Genomic DNA, 19,981 nt, shown 5'->3' with positions numbered 1-19,981 from the left:
AATCTAATTGGTTTTTAACGTTAAATAATGAAATTCATATTTTGTTTACTTATATGTTCGTATGGCAGGCAATAAGAAAGCATCTTATTCTGAAAACTCTCATCGATACTTATTATGACGTCAGAACAAAGGTCAAGCATGCAGGTGGATTAACAAAAAAAAAACTTTGCACAAATTGTTGGAGTCTATCAAAGATCAATCCTTAATCCGCTACTGTTAATTTAGAATCTTCTGACCCTGGAAATTAAAACCAATCTTCTCTAGACACTACTATGCGCCGACGATATCGACCTTTTTGTGTTTAATGACAGTTTTTTCAAAACAAATAACAGTATCAGTGAGGAAAGAAATAGTTGTGAACCAATGGGCTACGAGTATGACTTATAAAATCACACTTGTAATTGCACACTTATATAAACCAAGATGGTGTTTTTGAATGAGAAATTTCATACCGGATTCAATATGTATGGCAAAGTTGAAGAGCAGAAAGTGGTGACAATAAAATACTAAAGCAGTTATGTTAATAGGTAAAATAAACTAAAATGTGATCAGACCTGCGACTAGGTATATATTGGAGTTCTCTGCTGCATTGGGAATACAATAGTTCTCTGTCACTATTGTAGGCGAGCGTATTGGTTAATAAAGGAAAAACTATAAAACGAATTCGAGATAGTAGCACTCACCCTGATTGGTGGGGAATGAACAAGAAATGAGAAGAACATGGTTTGCTGCAAGTTTTATAGATGAGATAGATAAAAAGAAAGCCAAATAAGTCACCGAAAACTTAAAAAATATCATTAAAGGCTACATGAATTGCAGAAAGGTAAAGAAAAAAACAACTTACTACAGTATTACCGTCACAATACAGCACGAAAAGAACTGACCTAAAAAAACAATACGCTCTGGACTTTTAACATTAAAAGTATTTCTACAGAGACTTGCATTGCAAGAACGTAAAAACAAGGACAACCCATGACCGTATGAATTGAAGATACCACTCAAGAAATGATGTACCGAGGTCTACATTCCTAACTGGAATGTTAGCAAAAAAAACAATCCAAGACTTTGTGAATTTAAAATATCATATAAGGAATGCTTCAATTTTTTAATATTGAAGGTGTTTATACAAATTTCTTTTGAAATTTTTAAATCTGTTGATATGCTGATATGCAGATGTCTGAGTTGGTGATTAACTCTAACTCACCTTAACTCTATTATATATGTGGACAGTTTTAAGTCACACTAAGAATAACTGAATACGGGGCTTTATAATATGATGGATCTGATGTGTTTGTATCTGCCTGTGTTTATCAGATTTCGCTGTATTTTTAGGTTGCTGAGTGTTGGATTATTGTGATTGTCAATTACCATATATTGGACAGTTTCGACTGAATCGACTGTCAGATCTCTGTGATTTTCCGCTTCTCTTACGTACCATGGGGCGTTAACCAGTTTTCTCAAGGCGATATTTTGCCCTCTTTGAAGAATTTTTAAATCTAATAGCAATTTTATTGGCCTCTTACAATTTGCTGCTAGATTTGCCATATTGCTGATTTCAAAGCTATATGGATGGACTTTTGTTACAATATCCAACAATAAAATAAATAATTTTATTATAAATGTTAAAAATTAAAAGTATAAATAAACCATCATAATACTAATAAAGAAATTTATTGACTATATTAATATTGTAAATCGAACGAGAGAACACTGTACAATTATGTCTATTCCGATATAACGTGCCAAATATTTGTAAAACTGATTATTACCACCTCATGCTCGTCGATTATTAGTTGAAAAACAGGTAAAAGAATTTCTACACAAGAATTTGCAAAAAAGGTAAAAAATTAATTGCAGACTTTTAAAATTAAAATAGTGAAACTCAATTTGCTGACAGATACAATCATTAAGATTTTTGCGAAAGATGCGATGCTGTAAACGCAAAACTGTTTAACTATGAGAGGAAAACAAAATATAAACAAGAAAAACGTGTGTTAGTAGACAGGAAATATTATTATTATTGTTGTTGTTGTTGTTGTTATTATTATTGTTTAGTGTTTATTTTAGTTTGTTATTTATTAGTAGATAAAGTTGTCGCTTTCAAAAAAAGTGGGTAGCTGTGCCTCTGCGGGCTTTACGCAGTTAAACAATTAAACGCAGGAAATTATACATGTAGTATAATTTTGGAGATACATTTAAGTTAATAACAATAAACTGAAACAACAACCAAATCATTTCAAATGTTACTTAATGTAAACAATAACAAAAACAAGACTAATAAAAATGAAAATAAAATATGTAACTATAATAAAATAAAAACAAAAAAACAACAACTAAAAGATACAAAATTTATAAAGTCACCAAAAATCCAAACTAAAAAGATACATAAAAAAATGAAAATGAAAAGTCTTCAATATTGAATTGTTGAATGGTTGAACGGGTTTTCTTAGCGGTGTTGAAGCGGTGCTGAGCTTAGTTCAAGCGGTGGTGTTCGAGCGCGTTCTTGAAAGAGTTCAACGACTCTGCAAGTGTAGCGATACGTTTTCTTTTCATTACAGTTTTTTCAATTTTTTTCCGATATTTTTTTTTTAGTATTATTTTTTTACGTATTTGGACATACAGTAATTCGCCGTTCATACACTGCCTTTATGGCTATCGGCGTGTTTTTGCCGTGCAACTCTTTCAAATTTAAATAGACAGCAAACAATTTTTTTTAAGTGTATTGTTGTTTTTTTTTTTCTGGAACTGATCTGGTTTATTTACGGATCTGACCAGTCAACTTGTTTATGCCAATTTTGCAAAGCATTTCATTATTTTTTATAACCTTAATTTATTCTGTTTGATCTTTCTTTTCTTTCGCTTGAACCTACAGGAAGAGGCACGATTTGTTATGGAATTTATGATGTTCTCTCTGAATTATGCATTAGGTGCTGCGATGCAATGTTCGGAATATGACTGTTTTCTTTTTTTTTTGGGTATGAAAAAATTTATTTAATATGTGAATTATGCGCTGAAATAAATTAAAAATTTTTTTGAGTAGATTCAGTTTTGAAATATTTTCAAAAAAAAGCCGTATTTATGGGAAAGAATATATGAAACTGGAGTTTAGAAAAAACATTCAATAAAAAATTTAAAAAAAAGTTATATATATAAACCTGTATTTTTGTTTGTGATTAAAAAAATATGCTAAAATATGTTTTAAATTTGATATTGTAACATGATAAGTGCATCTTATATATGTATAATGGTTTTATTCTTATGGTTCTTATTTTTCTTATTATACATAATAATGGTTTTAAGTTTAATTAGTTGTGTTTTGGATTATATATTATAATATAAACTCATTTCAGTACACTAAAAATAATTTATAAACTTTAATGTTAAAACTTTTTAATATAAATCAAGATATACACAATTTAAAACATTTAATATTTTTCCATAGTTACTTAGGTTAGGTTGGGTTGAAGTGACAGCCTTGTGCATCAAAAATCCATTGGGCACATATGCACTGGGATACCAAGGACCTACAACTATGTAGATGCACACAATAGAAATTTAATAGTTTATATTATTAATTTAATATTTGAGAAACTTTTTGTTTTGAAATATCTTGATATAACCTATATACAATTGTACACTTAATATTTTTTTAGTAAACATTTAAGCTAGATAAGATGTTAGAATGAATTTGCGACAGATTCTTTGTAAACCTCTTTTAAGATCTTTGATGTGTCCTCTCTTGTTTGTAATGTCATAAGCAGTAAGGATTGCGATGACACACGCATTTCTAATTCATAGATTTTCTTTGAGAATTGTATTAAGTAGTCCGTTCATATAAGTTTTAGTTCTGTAACGAACGTGTTACCAAGAAACGCTCTGAACTTGTTATTTAATTTAAAATTATGCGTGTAGGTGTAATATTGAAAACTCTCTTAAACGCTTAGAAACAACAATAAACTGATAAGCCATAGATTATACGATATCTATTCTATTATTATTTACCGAACTTTCTCTATTTATAAAAGATTTGTAAGGTCGGGAATTTTTATTATTATCATATCAGTAATTATTTATTAAACGCTTTAGAGTTTAATAGTTACTTTTCTATAAATATATTATTTAATATCATAAAATTGCCAATTAAAATCATATAAATTTTATGACAATCATAAATGGTTACTTTTTTTGGTAATGATTGTATTACTTTAATATGAGTGAGTATCTATACAATAAATATTTTCGTTATCAGTTATTGTTTAGCAAAAAGTTATGTCAGCAAATTTTTGTGTGAACACTTTTGAAAAATGCAATAAAATCGAAATGCAAGCAAATAAAAAATAATTACAAACAAATTAAATAAAAAATATTTATTTATAAGGCAGTGCTGGGGTCAATGGCTTCAATTAACCCGTGTGAAAATATACAAAAATAACATTAAGAAATGAAGTCAACAAGTTTAATTAAAATAAATAGATACGAAATAAAATTTCTTTAATGACTCAATAGCAAACAACTAATAAAAACATACAATTTGTTTTGGTATGCACTTCCTAGAAACCTTATTTACACCCATACGAACTTCGCAAAATCTTTAAGTGTAATTCTATTAATTGTATTTATATTATTTGTTTATTATTTAACCAAAAATTAGAGCTAATGAAATTAAATCTAAATACATAAAAAATGATTTAGAATTCATTTGTAAAAGCCAAGTATATTTACATTAGTCAGTATAAATAATTTTGTGTAAGCATTAACGGATGGATTGGTAAACTATGATCTATTAAATTCAATCTATGAATATATAAAAAAATGTAACTTTAGCTATATTAAAGCTTTGCTAGCTAACATTTGCAAATGAATTTTAATTAAATCCAAATATTAATATCGGTAACCCTATTATTTGAGATATGTTCTAGTATATGTGTTGATAATGATGCATAATACTAATGTATATTATTGTTTATGTATTGTTTATATATTTGTTGAACTTTATATTTAATATTTATTGAAATTGTAAGTAACTATTTTACAAAAGCAAAAATCAATAGTAACCCCCTTACCATTTAACAAAGTATATAATAATATCAATATTAATTCTAAAACATTCTATTATGGTTTAACTTACTTTATATAAATTTTTAAATAAAAAATAAAGGAAAATATCGTAAAAGTGTTATACTGAAGCACTCTAAAAACAGAAATAAATTTAGTAAGTCAATATACCATTTTTCATGTAAGCATCAAATATATGTACATAGTTTATATAGTCTGCTACGTTTACATCACAAGGTTATCATGACAAACCTAATATTGTATATTCTGTACTATAATAGTGAAATGTATATAACAATTTATTATTTAATCCTATTCCTAGGTGAACAGAGGCGTAACAAATAGTTTCCATGAACTCTATCTAATCAAGACGTTTTGTTTCATCAGCTCTTCCGCATTTCTTAATTCTTATAACAATTGATAACAGAAATAATATCAGATTTTTATTAAATAAAAAAGAGGAAAACCGCAAAATATATATATTATACATTAAGTAACTGTATGCATAGAGTACTGTAAAGTATAAAAATATAAAGCATATAAATAAATAAATATATTAAATTAATTAATAAATTAATCCAATAATATTATATATTTCTAAATAAATAATAAGCTTTTTATAAATCTGTTTTTTCATTCATTATAAAATAGTTAGTTAGCAAGAAGAAGAATAAGTAAGAAGAAATTAGAGCAGGCAATTTATTTTTTAATATATCGACCTTATTATGTCGGAAAACAAATATATTCATATTTATTTATTTAAAAACTAATTTACTATAAAATATAAATTTTATTCTTTTTATTCTATTCTATATTTAGAGAATATATATTTTTCTATTGTTTTTGCTTTTCTTCTAAACTTACAAGAATTTATAAGAAATTTGAGAATAGCTCTACTAAAGTGAAAGGTTGTAGATTCCTTCTCATTTGATAACAGTTTATTGTAAATGCAAATTTGTTTTTCTTGGTTGAAAAAATATCTGCAAAATTTACAGAATTCTATAAAAATGTCTACAATAAGTAGCAAGAAAAAAACAAACATTTTTATCTAATAAAGGAATGGAATTTGCCGACGAAGTGCGCAGAAACAGAGCACTTATTACTGACATATTTCAATTCCAACAGCATAGATCGTTTTATTTTTAGATAAGTTATATCCATAATATATCATAACTAATATTAGAAATGCAAAAGTTAATAAAATTATTTATACAATAATCCATGAGTTGATCTCGTAGGTATGAAATAGTTGCTTTTTATAATTATTTTTTATACTATTATAAATGATAACAAATTTAACAAATTTAAAGCAATTCCTTAATTTGGGCTTGAGTGCACTCTCTCTAAACATAATATGAGTATATTAATTACACTCATATGGACTTCCAAAACCAAGTAATAATAATAAATAAATACTAAATTAAAATGCCAAATTAAGGCAAACATTTAATGAAACCTCACTATCAATTGTGCAACAAACCAAAACATTGTGGGTATTTACACTTTCGCCCAAAACAAATCGGGGGAAATAATAAATAAATATAACAAAAATAAACTGTGATGCATGTATGTATATATGCATAGGTGATGTACCTTCAAATTTACTTTTCGGATTTTTTTCTTTCAATTGGACTTTGATTTTTTAAAAGCTGATAACAAAACTACAAGTGCGCAGGTTATTTATTTGATCAGTAAACAAATTATTTGTATGCAATCCAAGAGATTTACAAAAACAAATCAAAATAAAAATAAATGTAAAAATGAAATTTTGTAATTATTAAATTTTACTTTAATTTATTAACAATTATCGAATAATGAAACGAATTAATATTACTTCAAGTCGCTAATTATAGAATTTTAATTAATATGTAAAATTTGGTGTGTTTGTGTTTTGACTTTTTTTATTAAAAATCAATAAACAAATAAAACAAAGTAATAAATATATTATATTAATATTGATTCTTAACATAATAAAAAAAAATTAATAAGAAAAAAATAAAGATATTAACGATGCATCCATATATACTTTCTAACAAAGCAAACAATTTTCAATAGCAAATTGAACTTTATCTAGAACAGAACAGTGTTTGTTCTAGATAAATACTAAAAGATGCAACAAATAGATAAGAATTAAAAAAAACTGTTCAATTTAGAATGACATATATTTAATTAAAGCTAAGAATAGACACTACAATCTGCACTTATTTTTTTGTTGTGATTTTTTAAAATAATTATTATATTATAATAAATTAAATTTATTATAAATATGCAATTCTTATTCAGCAAACTTAATATTTATTTATATACATCGGTACATTTATCGGTAAAATAAAAATTAGTATGTCGTCATTAAGATATTTCTAACAACTGCAGAACCATTATATTGGAGAGAACTGACATATGACTGCCAGCAAAACCAAATTCGTAAAAATGGGTATCACATTAGGTATCTATACGTATAAAATATTTTAAATAGGCGGATTAAATGTGTCATATGAAGTGTACATGTCAGAGTACACCTATGATATGAAACTTTTACAAACCGGACAGCACATATCAAGTTATTAGTCTAGATTACTAATCATAAGTGTAGTTTGCTACACATTATCTAAAAGAATTGTTGTTCTAGCATAACATTATCTAAACACAAGAACGGAACAACTTCACTCTTTCCAGCAACTACTACTCTTGTTGTTGATTAGAGAATGTAAAATTTGATATTAAAGATGATCATAATTGTTAGGGTTTTTTTTTATTTGTCATCAATAATTTGTTTATTACTATAAGCTTTTAAGCAAAAAATTGGTTTTCCAAATAATATTTAGTATATTATAAAAACTTTGGTGGTATCATAATTTGCCTTAGTTAACCGACTATAGGCATATTACAGAATGAATTACACTTTTATAAAAACCAAGTTTATGCTCTCATGATACTAAACTCGATTTCAAAGAACTGACTAACAAGAAGTAGATTTTATTTATTTAAGGTTAAAAATTTTTTAAATATATTAACCTTTCCAAAAACCAAAGATGAGGGATATTTTGCGGGATCCAAAACAACTGTATAGTCATTCCGAAAATTTATTTGAACAAAAATTAAAGTTTTGGGCTTAAGTAAAAATTATATTACGATTAACCGATTTTCTATTCAATGATAGATTTCCTGTCACAAGATATAATAATTGTAATTAGAATTTATAAAACTATTTTCATTAAGTTAGTAGCACTATATTATGTACTATGTTTATACTATTATAATTAATAAATACTTTGCAATATGTGTCATTTTTCATATAAAATCCATATAAAAATATGCTCAATATGTTCAATAAGTCGAAATGTAAACAAAATATTAAATTTGGACTCAGTCTGTTATTCAATCTATGGTACTTAAATCAGCTGTTCTTGCAATTATACTTTTGAGTGTTCTGCGATTGCACATAGCTTTCGTTGTGTAATAGTTTTTAGTAAAAATTTGTTATATTCATGGTTTCATGTAACCGATTTCATTAATATTCTGTCACATAGCTGGTTACCCAAAACGTTAATGCGTCAATACTTTGTTTAATATTATTCTTTAGCTTTTTATATATCTACAAACTAATTTATCATTTAAACAAAACCTACATTATGGATGTTATATACCTTACTCTTCTATTTCTATTCGTACTGCATAAATTGATTATTATTATGCATATCACATATAATTAAGTATATACCATGACATGTTCTGTCTCTTGTATTGCACTAAAATGGCTTGAAATTTTTTAATTTTACGCTTAATAGGATTAAATCACCGGTAAAGAAACTGGCATATATGGTTCTCTACTTCTGTTTAGAAATTCCCTGTGGTTTCGGTGTAGTTCGTTAGTCTCAAATTGTAAAGAGATCTGCATCTTATTGGCATCTAAATGCTTTGTAGTATGCCTTTTTCAAGCCAATTGTAGAGTTTTTTAGAGCAATAAACAACCACAAATGTAAAAAGAAAAAATAAAACAAAATAAACCGATTTACATGCGTTTTTTGTAGTTATTTTTTTAACTTGATTTCTGGCTTGTGGAATTTTTGACCTACATATTTTAATGTCAGTTACTTTATATAATTATTTTTTTCTTTCAACTGCATTGTACGAAAGCAATGCTCATATGCGCTAGCAGTGCTCTTAAAGGCTTACAACAAATTATGGAAATTTTTATTAGCAGCACTTAAAGTTAGAAATTTTAAGTTCTTTGTTATTGTAAATCAAAAAAACTAAAAAAAAAATCTCTGATTTTGGATATTAGTTTGCGGCACTTGTGTGGGAATCGAAATATTTGTAACATGTTTGTTTTGGCTGCCATTTCAATATTTTCCACTAACAAAAAGTCTATCTATATATGTATCTATGCAAGACACAGCACTTAACAATCAACCGCCTTAGTTGTGGCACAAAAGTATCTGTGTATCTGTGGTAGGAATGTAGCGCTGCAAAACAAAGAAAAGGCGGCAAATGTATACACAATCTACAATATAATACAATAAAATTGTGGTTACTAATTTGGTCAGCGCATAAAAACAAAAAAGTATTTTGTTTACCTTTTCGGGACTGAGTTGTAACTTTTTGGATTCACTGTTTAGTTTTTTTTTCTAACTATTTTTATAGGCCATATAACGATTGCCCGATAAGTGTTTCAAGTCTTTATGGCATGACATTATGTTCTCTACTTTATACAAAACAAAAAAAAACTTATTTAGTAGATATGTCATTGCTCTACGAAGTCTTGAAACCTTAACATTTTTATTAAATAAAATTGTGTAGATTTTAATCTTTGCATTTTAAATAAGTTTTTCATTGCAACTACAAAAAAAAAAGACAAAAAAAAAAATTGAATTTAGTGATCTCCACAAAATAAAAATTTCTAGATCACAAAATAAAAGAACAATAATAGTTTAATTTAATTTAGTACTTGAACTTTTCTGTTTCACTAGGAGAAGAGGAAGACGGTAGAATAGAATAGTAATAGTAATAAAATTTTGAGCCGTTCATTTAAATATGTTTATTTATTAATTAAATTTGAAACTATAAAAAAGAAATTAAAGTACCAAGTTTTATATTCTTTATAAAGCTAAAATATTTCTCGGTTACATACGTGTCAGGTGTGTGGTAAAAATCGTAATACTTCTAAACTTTATTTATTACTGAAGCCAAACACTTCACTTGAAAATATATTTAATATTCTTCAATAAACTAAATCTATGAAAGGAAGTGTGAGGATTATTAACTCAACTATGTAGGAATAAATAGCAAAAAATGTGTTAAGCTTACAGCTTCTTTTCTGTTGTCAACCAATGGATCATTAATTTAAATCAACAATGGTGAAATCATTCTCTTCAACATCTCTTAAGACTAATATATTATATATATTTATTATATATATTGCTATTTATATCGTAGCTTCTGGAGTTTATGGCGAATTTTACTAAAGCACATTAACTTATCTTAGATAATTAAAGATTTTAAGTCTGTCACTTTAACTTATATGTATCAGTAATAATAAGAACTCAAAATAGTTGTTGTTTCAAAGAAGGTAATTGACCTTAAAGCAATGACTTTATACTGGATCACCTTGGTTAACTTAATTTCGTAAAATAACATTGATTAAAAACATATGAGAGCTATGATGTAAATAATTAAGATATATTAATCTCAATGTAGTAGTTTGAAGATTCTAAAGAGAATGGAAACCATAGTTTAGCATTACTACAAAATGACAATGCATAGCCGCACATTACAGCTTAATAATGAGACAATTACTTTATATCTGGTACCTAATTTTTCAGCGCAATCGTAACCCACATGATCTTGCATTCTGCAGGAGCTAAGACGATTACAATAACTTCCATTAAAATAGTTTCTTGTTAGAATTTCGAAAAGATTTTAAAATCTTCTAAATTTATACGCAAAAATAGAGTATCATATCTAACTGGGTGTTAAGTAAAACTCATTGCTTAGTATATCTCTAAAGGAAGTGTTTTTTGACTTATTGTTTGTTGAAAGTTCAAAAAAAAATATTAATTTTTTTTTCATGATGGTAGCGAGATGGACTGCTTTATGAAATGTCAAACTGACCTTCGTTTGATTGGTGGGTGCCAGACTTCTTAACATATTAATAAGTAATATACGAATTAAAACATTCACTCATCGAAGAAACTATTTTTATTATTATAAGAATGAGAAATATCAACTAAATTATATTCATTAATAGTTAAATATACAACAATTATCATGTTACTTTATAATAATATTGTTATGAAATAGTACTAATTGTATTGTATATACAATGCATTAAAGCAACATGAAGAAGACGGTGCCTTGAACAAAAATTTTTTATTATTGTTGTCTTAGGTGATGGAACGATAGTGTTAGTACTTAGTATATGAATCATAAATAGCTTCTAACTGTAAAATAATTAGAAACCTATTTATCTTTTATTATTATTATTAGAATGGACAATGGTACTCTGCGATTTCTGAGCTCTATTGTGTTATCCTGGAGAAAGTATATTAAGTTACCCACAGACAATTTAAGACTATTGAAAAATTAAACAATATTTTTTGATTCTAGATTAAACGTAGCCACATAAATATTCATTCTACATAAACATTCATTTCTCATACAATTTTTTATAAAACATTTATTTTTTTTTTATTATATAGAATTTAAGTATTCATAGTTAATTAACAATCTTGAATACATTATTTTATTTTTGATGTGAAAAAAATTAAGTTATGATTGTAGTTATAACTCAATATAATTCAAATAAAACTATAGTATCTTTTATTGGTGTGCTATCTTCAACGTGTCGCAGTTTCTTAGATCTCGTCTTCGAGGCAGGTTATTTTAAAAACTTAAAAACAGTGCGAAACATTGGCAAAACAAATCAAATAAAAAAAGATTGGAATAAAAAAGTGAACAATAAATGTTTTAAGTTTTTATATATATAATTGTTTACTCCAGTTTTAACACATCACAAATAATGTAAAATAATTAAAATTATACAAAAACACAACCGCCGATTCCAAATCAACAATTTTGCAACTCGAACTTATTTTGAAATTATATTTTATATCAAAAATTCAAGAAAACAATTTGTTTAAAACACAATTTCTTTTTTGGAATTACATTTTACACACCTATGGAATATATAATAAAATCACAACTAAAAATAAAAAAAAAATAATTTTCGTTGAAAACTACACACACAAGCAACTGCAAAATTTGTATTTATTTTGCCATAAATTGCAAAATTTCCCATCAAAACAATAAATCAGACATTTCCAGTAAAATGCAACACTGCAAGTAGGGGAAATATAGTACAGAACAATTATGTTGGAGTTTGATTGGAAGTCGTAGTGAAGTTGGAAGAGAGATAAAAAAAAAAACAAAATAAAACAAGCAGGACAAGGTTCCAAAAAGGAACATAAAAAAGGAGCGCCCTTTTTCAATGTACTTTTTTCCTTTTTAGTTTACTTTGTAAATTGCGAAAAAACTGGTACTTAAGCGGAAAACACATTGCATGAAATTGTATAGTAAAAAAAAAACAATAGAATAGAAAAATTCTTTTCATATGTATTCCTCATATGTATGTATTATTTAAATGTTAGCCGTTATTACTCACCTTATCCTTTTGTTTCTTTAGCACAAATTAATCCAGTTAAGGTCAGAAATGAATGAAACGTGCTATTGAAATCGAGCGCCAAAATGTTTTATTCCAATAATTAATTTTAAGTAATTGTTATATTTGTGTTTCCTCTATTGTTTACAAACAATTTATGCACAATATATTTGGTCATAACAATTAAACTTTCACTTTGTATTTGAATTATATTCCATTCAAATTATGTTTTATTTTCTCATTTTATTATAACACTAAATAAATAGCAAACACATATTGCTTGTTATATTTTCTAATTATTATTGCTTTCGTGTTCACAAATTTATTTCACTGGTATTTTATTAACAACACATGACAAATGCCATTATTTTTAAGGTTTCCTTTTAACGATGCTTTTTCGTTTGTGGTAAACAGTTTTTTATGTAAACAACTTTTTTCCCGTGGCTTGTATTTGCCAATTTAGCAAAAAAAGTAAAACACATAGGATTGTGAACTTGCAATTGTTTAAATGGACAATATTGATTTCGTTTTGCACAAATACTAATTGTTAAACAATTTCTTATTCGACATTAAAATAAACACTCAAAAACAGTAAATGACAGTCGCATTTACTACTAGTATTAAGTTGCTATATTTTCACTTTACGTTATTATCTCACTGTAGTACAATTATTTTTTATTATTGTATTTCATTCGTTTTATATATTATAAACAAAAACGCAGTGGCACTCTGCATAGATATTTTTAATGTTCAAAAAATGCAATATTTAATCCCAATAAAATACGCGGCCACGAGAGTACCCACGTCCGACTAATATCAACGCTAAACCAGAATGACGACAAAGTACGAAACGAAGACGATAAATGCCTTTCAGTTCCAATGAAACAGAGTTGCCATTCCACTTTACTGCGCACGAAATTTGCGATTTTAAATGCATTTAAGCAACGTTACCTATGTTAATTTAAACAATTAAAGCTAAGAAATGAAAAATATTCTAATTAATTAAATTATTTTAATTAAAAAGTACGAAGAAACAAGTTATCTTAGTATAAAATTCAGAAAAGTTATTTCATGTACTTAACACAAAATTTTGTGTCAATACACAATAATTGCATAGAAAAACATGAAAAGAAATATGAAAAAATTTCCCACACAAGGGATATTTTTGCGTTTTGTTATTGTGTTTGAGCGTGCATAATATAAAATTCAAATTGAACTCTTGTAATTGTTCATTATGCTTTCATATAATTATTTCTGCTTTATTTTTATTTTTATTTTTATTATTGAAAAGTGGTGGTGGAATTTGATTGTTTTTGTTTTGATCTTATTTCTTTTTTTGTCTATATTTCTATTAGTGGATTAAAAGCGGTTTAAATTTGTGTAGAGTTATTATTACAGACAAATTTTAGCAACCTATAAGAATTTTTGATATTATTTGGAATTTTTGAATTGATATTCATTATGCAAAGTAATTTAATTAATATAAATAATTAGTCATTTAAAAATTATAATTTTTAGTTGAAATTTTACATTTATTTTCTTCTAAGTGTCTTAATAGTAATAAAAATGCTGTTGTAACCCGCTGAGACCTGTATGCAGATAATATGATAGGATATACAAGACGATTCCATGGGTAGGGATATGAATGGGTAGTGGTTGTGGGTGTAGGAGGTGGCAATGATGGTGGGTGGGATTTTATTGTACATTCCTGGTTCCAAAAACGACCAGGAAGCATAGAATGAAATGGATTTGCAGACTAGAGTCTGTCCAATGTCTAATAGTTAGCGGTGTACAAATCGAGATTACTTTTTTTAATAATCGGTTAATGATGACTTCTTAATTCGTTCACCTACAAATCGAAATACAACGCATACTTTATGGAATACGTCTTCGGCAACAAATTCACATAAGTCGAGTTTGATTAGAGTATTAAAATGGACTGATAGTGGCTGATGTTAAATAACCTATTATTAGAGCAGATTTTTAAAATTCGTGCGATTTATTGATTGTGTGCGTTAAAAGTTCGAGAAAGTCGTCCAAAAGACAGATATTATTTGTACGTGCCAATAAGGCGCAATGAAGACCCAAGCATATGATGACAAATCAATAATATATAGAAACATAGATCAAAACAGATAAAGTAACATATAGAAATATCGTTATGCTTATAAAAACTCTTAACTGTGTTTTTGAAGCTACAAAAACTATGTTGCGGATTCAAAAATCCTAGAGCTCATATCAAACTGTAAGGTTATTTAATGATGATGATGTGTTAAGAGTAGCTATATATATATATATATATATAAATATTATATATAATTGCCTCAAGTCGTAAGAATAATTGCCAACCATAATACTCGATGTTGTTCGAATATGAAATATTGGTCATATTCCAAATCTTAACGACTATATTGTTTAAAATTCAATTAAAATTTTGAATAATATTTTTGTTTCAACTTTTGAAATATTTTGAAAATTCAATATAAAACCGGTGAGTATTTCAGCTAAAAGTTTTGGAAAAAATTTGTATTTAGATTTATGATTTTAGAAATATTTTTTTTTAAATCCATTTACAAGATATCCATCAACTTTCTTACCCCCCTTTTTACATGGCATAAAATGAATTGTTCTTCAACTGCTAATTCGGAAGCGTAATTAAGTGAGCAATCCTCTTAATTATCAAATTTCCATATATCGCTTCATCAGCATTATCTGATGACATATTTGACTACATTTAATCAACTCTTAAATCAGCCAGCATGGACACACTTACTAGCGAAACAAAATCGTAACCCATTAGGAGAAGTTCTGAACGTAAACAATATCAGATTTCAGGAAATTTATGAAATTGTACGCACAGCACGAAAGGGAAAAGGGACAGGAAGTTTGCGCTTTGAACTTATGAGAATGACGCGTGTCAAATAAAATTTTCCCCACTTTTTGAAATGCGATTGAATTGATTTTGAGGGTAAACAGAAACCCACGCAATGCGAAAAATTATTGTTAGCTCCCCTGCTCCATTGAGGATGTCGCAAAAACACCCCTAAAGATGTTTTCCACACCGATACTAACATCGTTTTATGGCAAAGCTAATGAAGTTTGGATGATAAGTTGCGATTACTAAGTTGGAATTACAAGGAATTTTGCATTAAATTTGCAGATTTAAAGCCACAAAATGTTTAAGGATTTGTTATGGCACTACACTCACTCCATCCATCTAACGGACTCTTGCAAAATTGTTTTATTTAACTCTAAGCAGTTGTACAAACTCCCCAAAATCAGAATCCAAAACCGAAAACTATACTATATTGCCTGTCAACAATATTTTTTCTACATTTTCAAGTGCTCCTCTAAAGCCGACGAGCAAACATACCAAATAGAGCATAAGAACATTGCAATTCCGCCGGAAATATAATAAAAATAAATACGGCAAAACGAATGTAGAGAAAAAAATTTCATCTCAAATGTCTATGGAGTGCGCATAGAATTTGTAGTTATTTCCGTTTATGACTCATGCAGCAAATAAATTGGACGTCTGCTGGTATTGCAGATGCCGTATGGATGGTTACTGTGAATGTCGTATAAATTGCAATTCTCAATATACTTTGATCCAAATGTAATTTTTATCGTTCTTCGATTGCTAGGCCATTGGAATTGCTAGGTGCCATTTATGTTGATAGGAGTGTGTTTGAGATGATTGAATACTTCAGTTGGTTACCTCATGAAATTTAAAATGTTTCCGTTTGCAGGAGTTCGGAAATGGAATTATTTTATATTGTGGTACTCGTATTTTAAATTAAAGACAATTTGCGGATTTTTAAATTACAGATACTCTGAATTTTTATATTAAATAAAAAAACCACTTAAGTAGGATTTTTCTTATTGTAATGACATGCTCCTTTCTTGTGAATACAATGAAGATTGAATAAAGACTTACTTCAACAACTTAAGTCTAGCCTGTGGATGAAGAGGAAAATTATGCTTATCGTGACTGTTACTGCGAAGCATTTGCCAGAAGACGTCTAACCATTTAAAATTTTTACGTTCTTTATCGTATATCCAACAATTTTAATATGGGTTTTGATGATATTTATATTTTTATCACGAAGACACGGTTGTTCCTCTGTCCAGAATAGATGTATCTCACATTAAAAATCTTATTAACTAGTGGCTTAAAACGTCTTTGTGATATCATAACCCACTTCTTAGGGCTTAAGTGTATCTATTCTTCTATCCAGTGGACTACGTTACACTGGCATTTATTTTTTATAAACACACGATCTTATAAAATAGTAGAGTAATTTTATAAAAACTTGAAATATTCGCTGAAATAGAACTTTCCATTCTATTTATAATAGACAATTTCTCATATAAATTGTTGATTTTATTAATTAAGCGCAAAAGTGAATTCATTATTTTTAATTAAATTTTAATTTTTTTTGAGTAAAGAAGTTAGTCAGCAATTGAGTATTACATTTTTATTTACATATGTCTGTCTGAAGAGATAGATTGTTGGCTCTGCTTAGAAGCAGACGAGACTTCCAGTCACATTCTCTGTGACTACCCAGCCTTGATCTGGACCAGGAGGAGGTCACTAGGTCAAAAACTACTCTCTTTCCCCTTCTGACATTAGGAGGTCCTCAACGGCCGACATTCTGGCTTTCATTCTGAAGTCGGGATGTCGTCTGTTCGGTTAGGGTCTATTGCAGCACAAAATATCAACCAGATCGCAGTACTTCGCTCCGTTGGGAGCTAGTACTCCGTTTATTCCTATTCCTATTTGAACTTTAACTTATTCTCAATATCGGACAAAATATTTTCAATAAAAAATAATAAGGATTTTTGTAATTTCATTCAATTTGTCACACTTCTACAAATTTTACTATAGCATAAAAATTATTCTTTATTATATTTCCATTTAATATTTAAACATTTAAAATTATATTGCTAACATCTTCACAAAATAATTATAGGAAATTGCATAATCACATTTTGTCTCATAAATATGCAATTTGATAAGGTAGCAATTAACAGGAGGCAATCCGGAGACTGCTTGGAATTAAGTCTGAAAATTTGTATGACTCTCCGATAAGAACAGAAATTGTAATTTCAGCATATCTCATTAATTTACACTTTACGATGGTTTTCAGCACTCAGGAGGGTATCTTCTCACCCAACACAAATAATGAATGTGGATTTATTAAATGCGCCAGAGTGGAAGACTCTTCAAACTCTGAGTGAAACATAAAAATATAGATTCAAAAATTTACAGCAGGAAAACCACTTAAATAATATAAAATGTACAGACGAAAAAAAAAAATTTATTTCCACACAACAACAAAAAATCATAATAATAATGCTTCGTCCAGGATAAGCCATGTGGTTGTTTGGAAAAACTAAAAGAAAGGATGCGATGTTCTTCGAAAATACGCGAACAAAATTTGTGCGTTCGTCCGCAACTGAGCAAATATGAATACCAAGGAAAACATGACCCAAGGATGAGGTAATGTAACCATTTAAATTCATAATAAAAACACATTTATGTTCTGTTAAAACGACGTATCGACACATTGACACATCCAAACAGCCGCTGTTGTTGTTTTTTGGAAGTCGAAACGCTTTTATGCCAGCCACTCGCATTTTAAGCGGAAAGCATTTTTAGGGCTCTGGGAAAGATTTTAGTCTAAGTACTAAAACAATATTTGTCGACACGTAACGCGAGCACCAATTGGATTATGACACAACAATAACAATAACAACAACAACAACAACGATATGACACAATAACACAACATTAAACATAATAGCAACAATAGCAACAACAACAGAAACACCAGAACAAAAACAAGAACAATATTTTGCACTTTGAAATCAATGGAGAACAAAAATGCGATAAAGTGGATTATGCTCACGTACGGCTCTTAAGTAAACTTAATGGTTGGGAAAAATAGAATAAAAAATTACATATTATAGGGAAGAAAAATACATACCTATACACATACGTTCAACAAGAAATTGTGTTGAAAACTCTATGTGAGGATTAAGGGCTTTCACACCAATCACCGCTTCTGCCTAACAAAGGTGCAACGTGTGAGCATGGTAAACAAATTGTGGGTATTTAAGGATATGTAAAACTTCTCACTTTTATTTACTATGGAGAATGAAGCATTAAGACACAGTTTACTCAATGGAAGACTTACAGTTTGGCACGATATTTGCTTAATGGAACATTAGAAAATCGATTTGAAGTCAATGAGAACATAAAGTTTAATAATGCTATACTAAGAAGTGAAGAATTATGGGTGGGATAGAATTATGGTTAGGATATATTGCGTGTCTTAAAGAATTTTTATATTTAATATATTTATGGTGACTACATAAAAAAAACAAAATAAGAGAATACATTATTTTTGAAGGTTTTGAGATTTGTAAAAGAAAGTATTATAGACATAGAGATACGAGTGCCACCTTTGACATTAATTTATTGATTAGGATCAAACATTTGGGAATAAAAAAGCAAAATTGGGATAAAATAGAATAATAATACAGCATAATAATCATTGATAAAATAAATTCTAACAAAATCCTTCAGTAATTCCATAAATTCTGGGAATATAAATACAAAAATGACATAAGAAATGAAATCTCGCATTATGAACAAAACAGAGGGATAAGCACTATTTTAGCAAATTATAATAATAATATATTGATTTTGAGAGTTTTTAGATTTGAAATAAAATAGCTATGAATATAAATATAATATATTATCTAGAAATTTGAGACAATCCTCACTAAGAAAAAAGTTGTATTTTTTTAAAATTATATATTCGATGATATAATGAAATGATTAATGTATGGTATTCGGTAAGACTAGCATAGACGTTAAGCATATTTTTATAAAATATATTTTTCATCTTAAGCTTAGAACTGACAACCATTTTGCACAAAAAATTGATATAAAACTCATATAAAAAAAAATAACCCACAAAATTTTGACATTGTCGACAATATTTAATACCGCAGATTCGTCAATTTTTCATTCAAAATGGATGTTAGTGCTAGTAGACGTTAAGCACTGATCAATTTGTTTTGTTGCAGTTGTCTATACAGAATTGTCGTAATAACATGGTTTATCTTGTGGTCTGTTGACTTTTCATGTTGATCCAGCCACTTTTTAATTTGGGAGTCAATATAAATTATCTTGTAAGTATTTTATTATCTTGTCTACAGCAAGTGCAATACTATTTCTTTCGTATCACTTGACACACC

The 19,981-nt window shown here is 27.8% G+C and overlaps 1 protein-coding gene across 1 annotated transcript in view; it reads right to left on the bottom strand.

Moving 5' to 3' along the window:
* LOC119678043 (uncharacterized protein PB18E9.04c-like) overlaps nt 1–13,540 on the bottom strand; it is a 233,893-nt gene extending 220,353 nt beyond the window's left edge. Inside the window, exon 1 of the mRNA XM_038089684.1 lies at nt 12,716–13,540. The gene's annotated coding sequence lies outside the window, so the exon portion shown is untranslated. The remainder of the gene's footprint in view (nt 1–12,715) is intronic.
* Between the last annotated feature and the right edge of the window lie 6,441 nt (nt 13,541–19,981).

Source organism: Teleopsis dalmanni, chromosome 1, assembly GCF_002237135.1.
Source record: "Teleopsis dalmanni isolate 2A chromosome 1, ASM223713v2, whole genome shotgun sequence".
NCBI lineage: Eukaryota > Metazoa > Arthropoda > Insecta > Diptera > Diopsidae > Teleopsis > Teleopsis dalmanni.
Note: the sequence above shows the minus strand (reverse complement) of the source record. Positions and strands in the feature narration are given on the sequence as shown.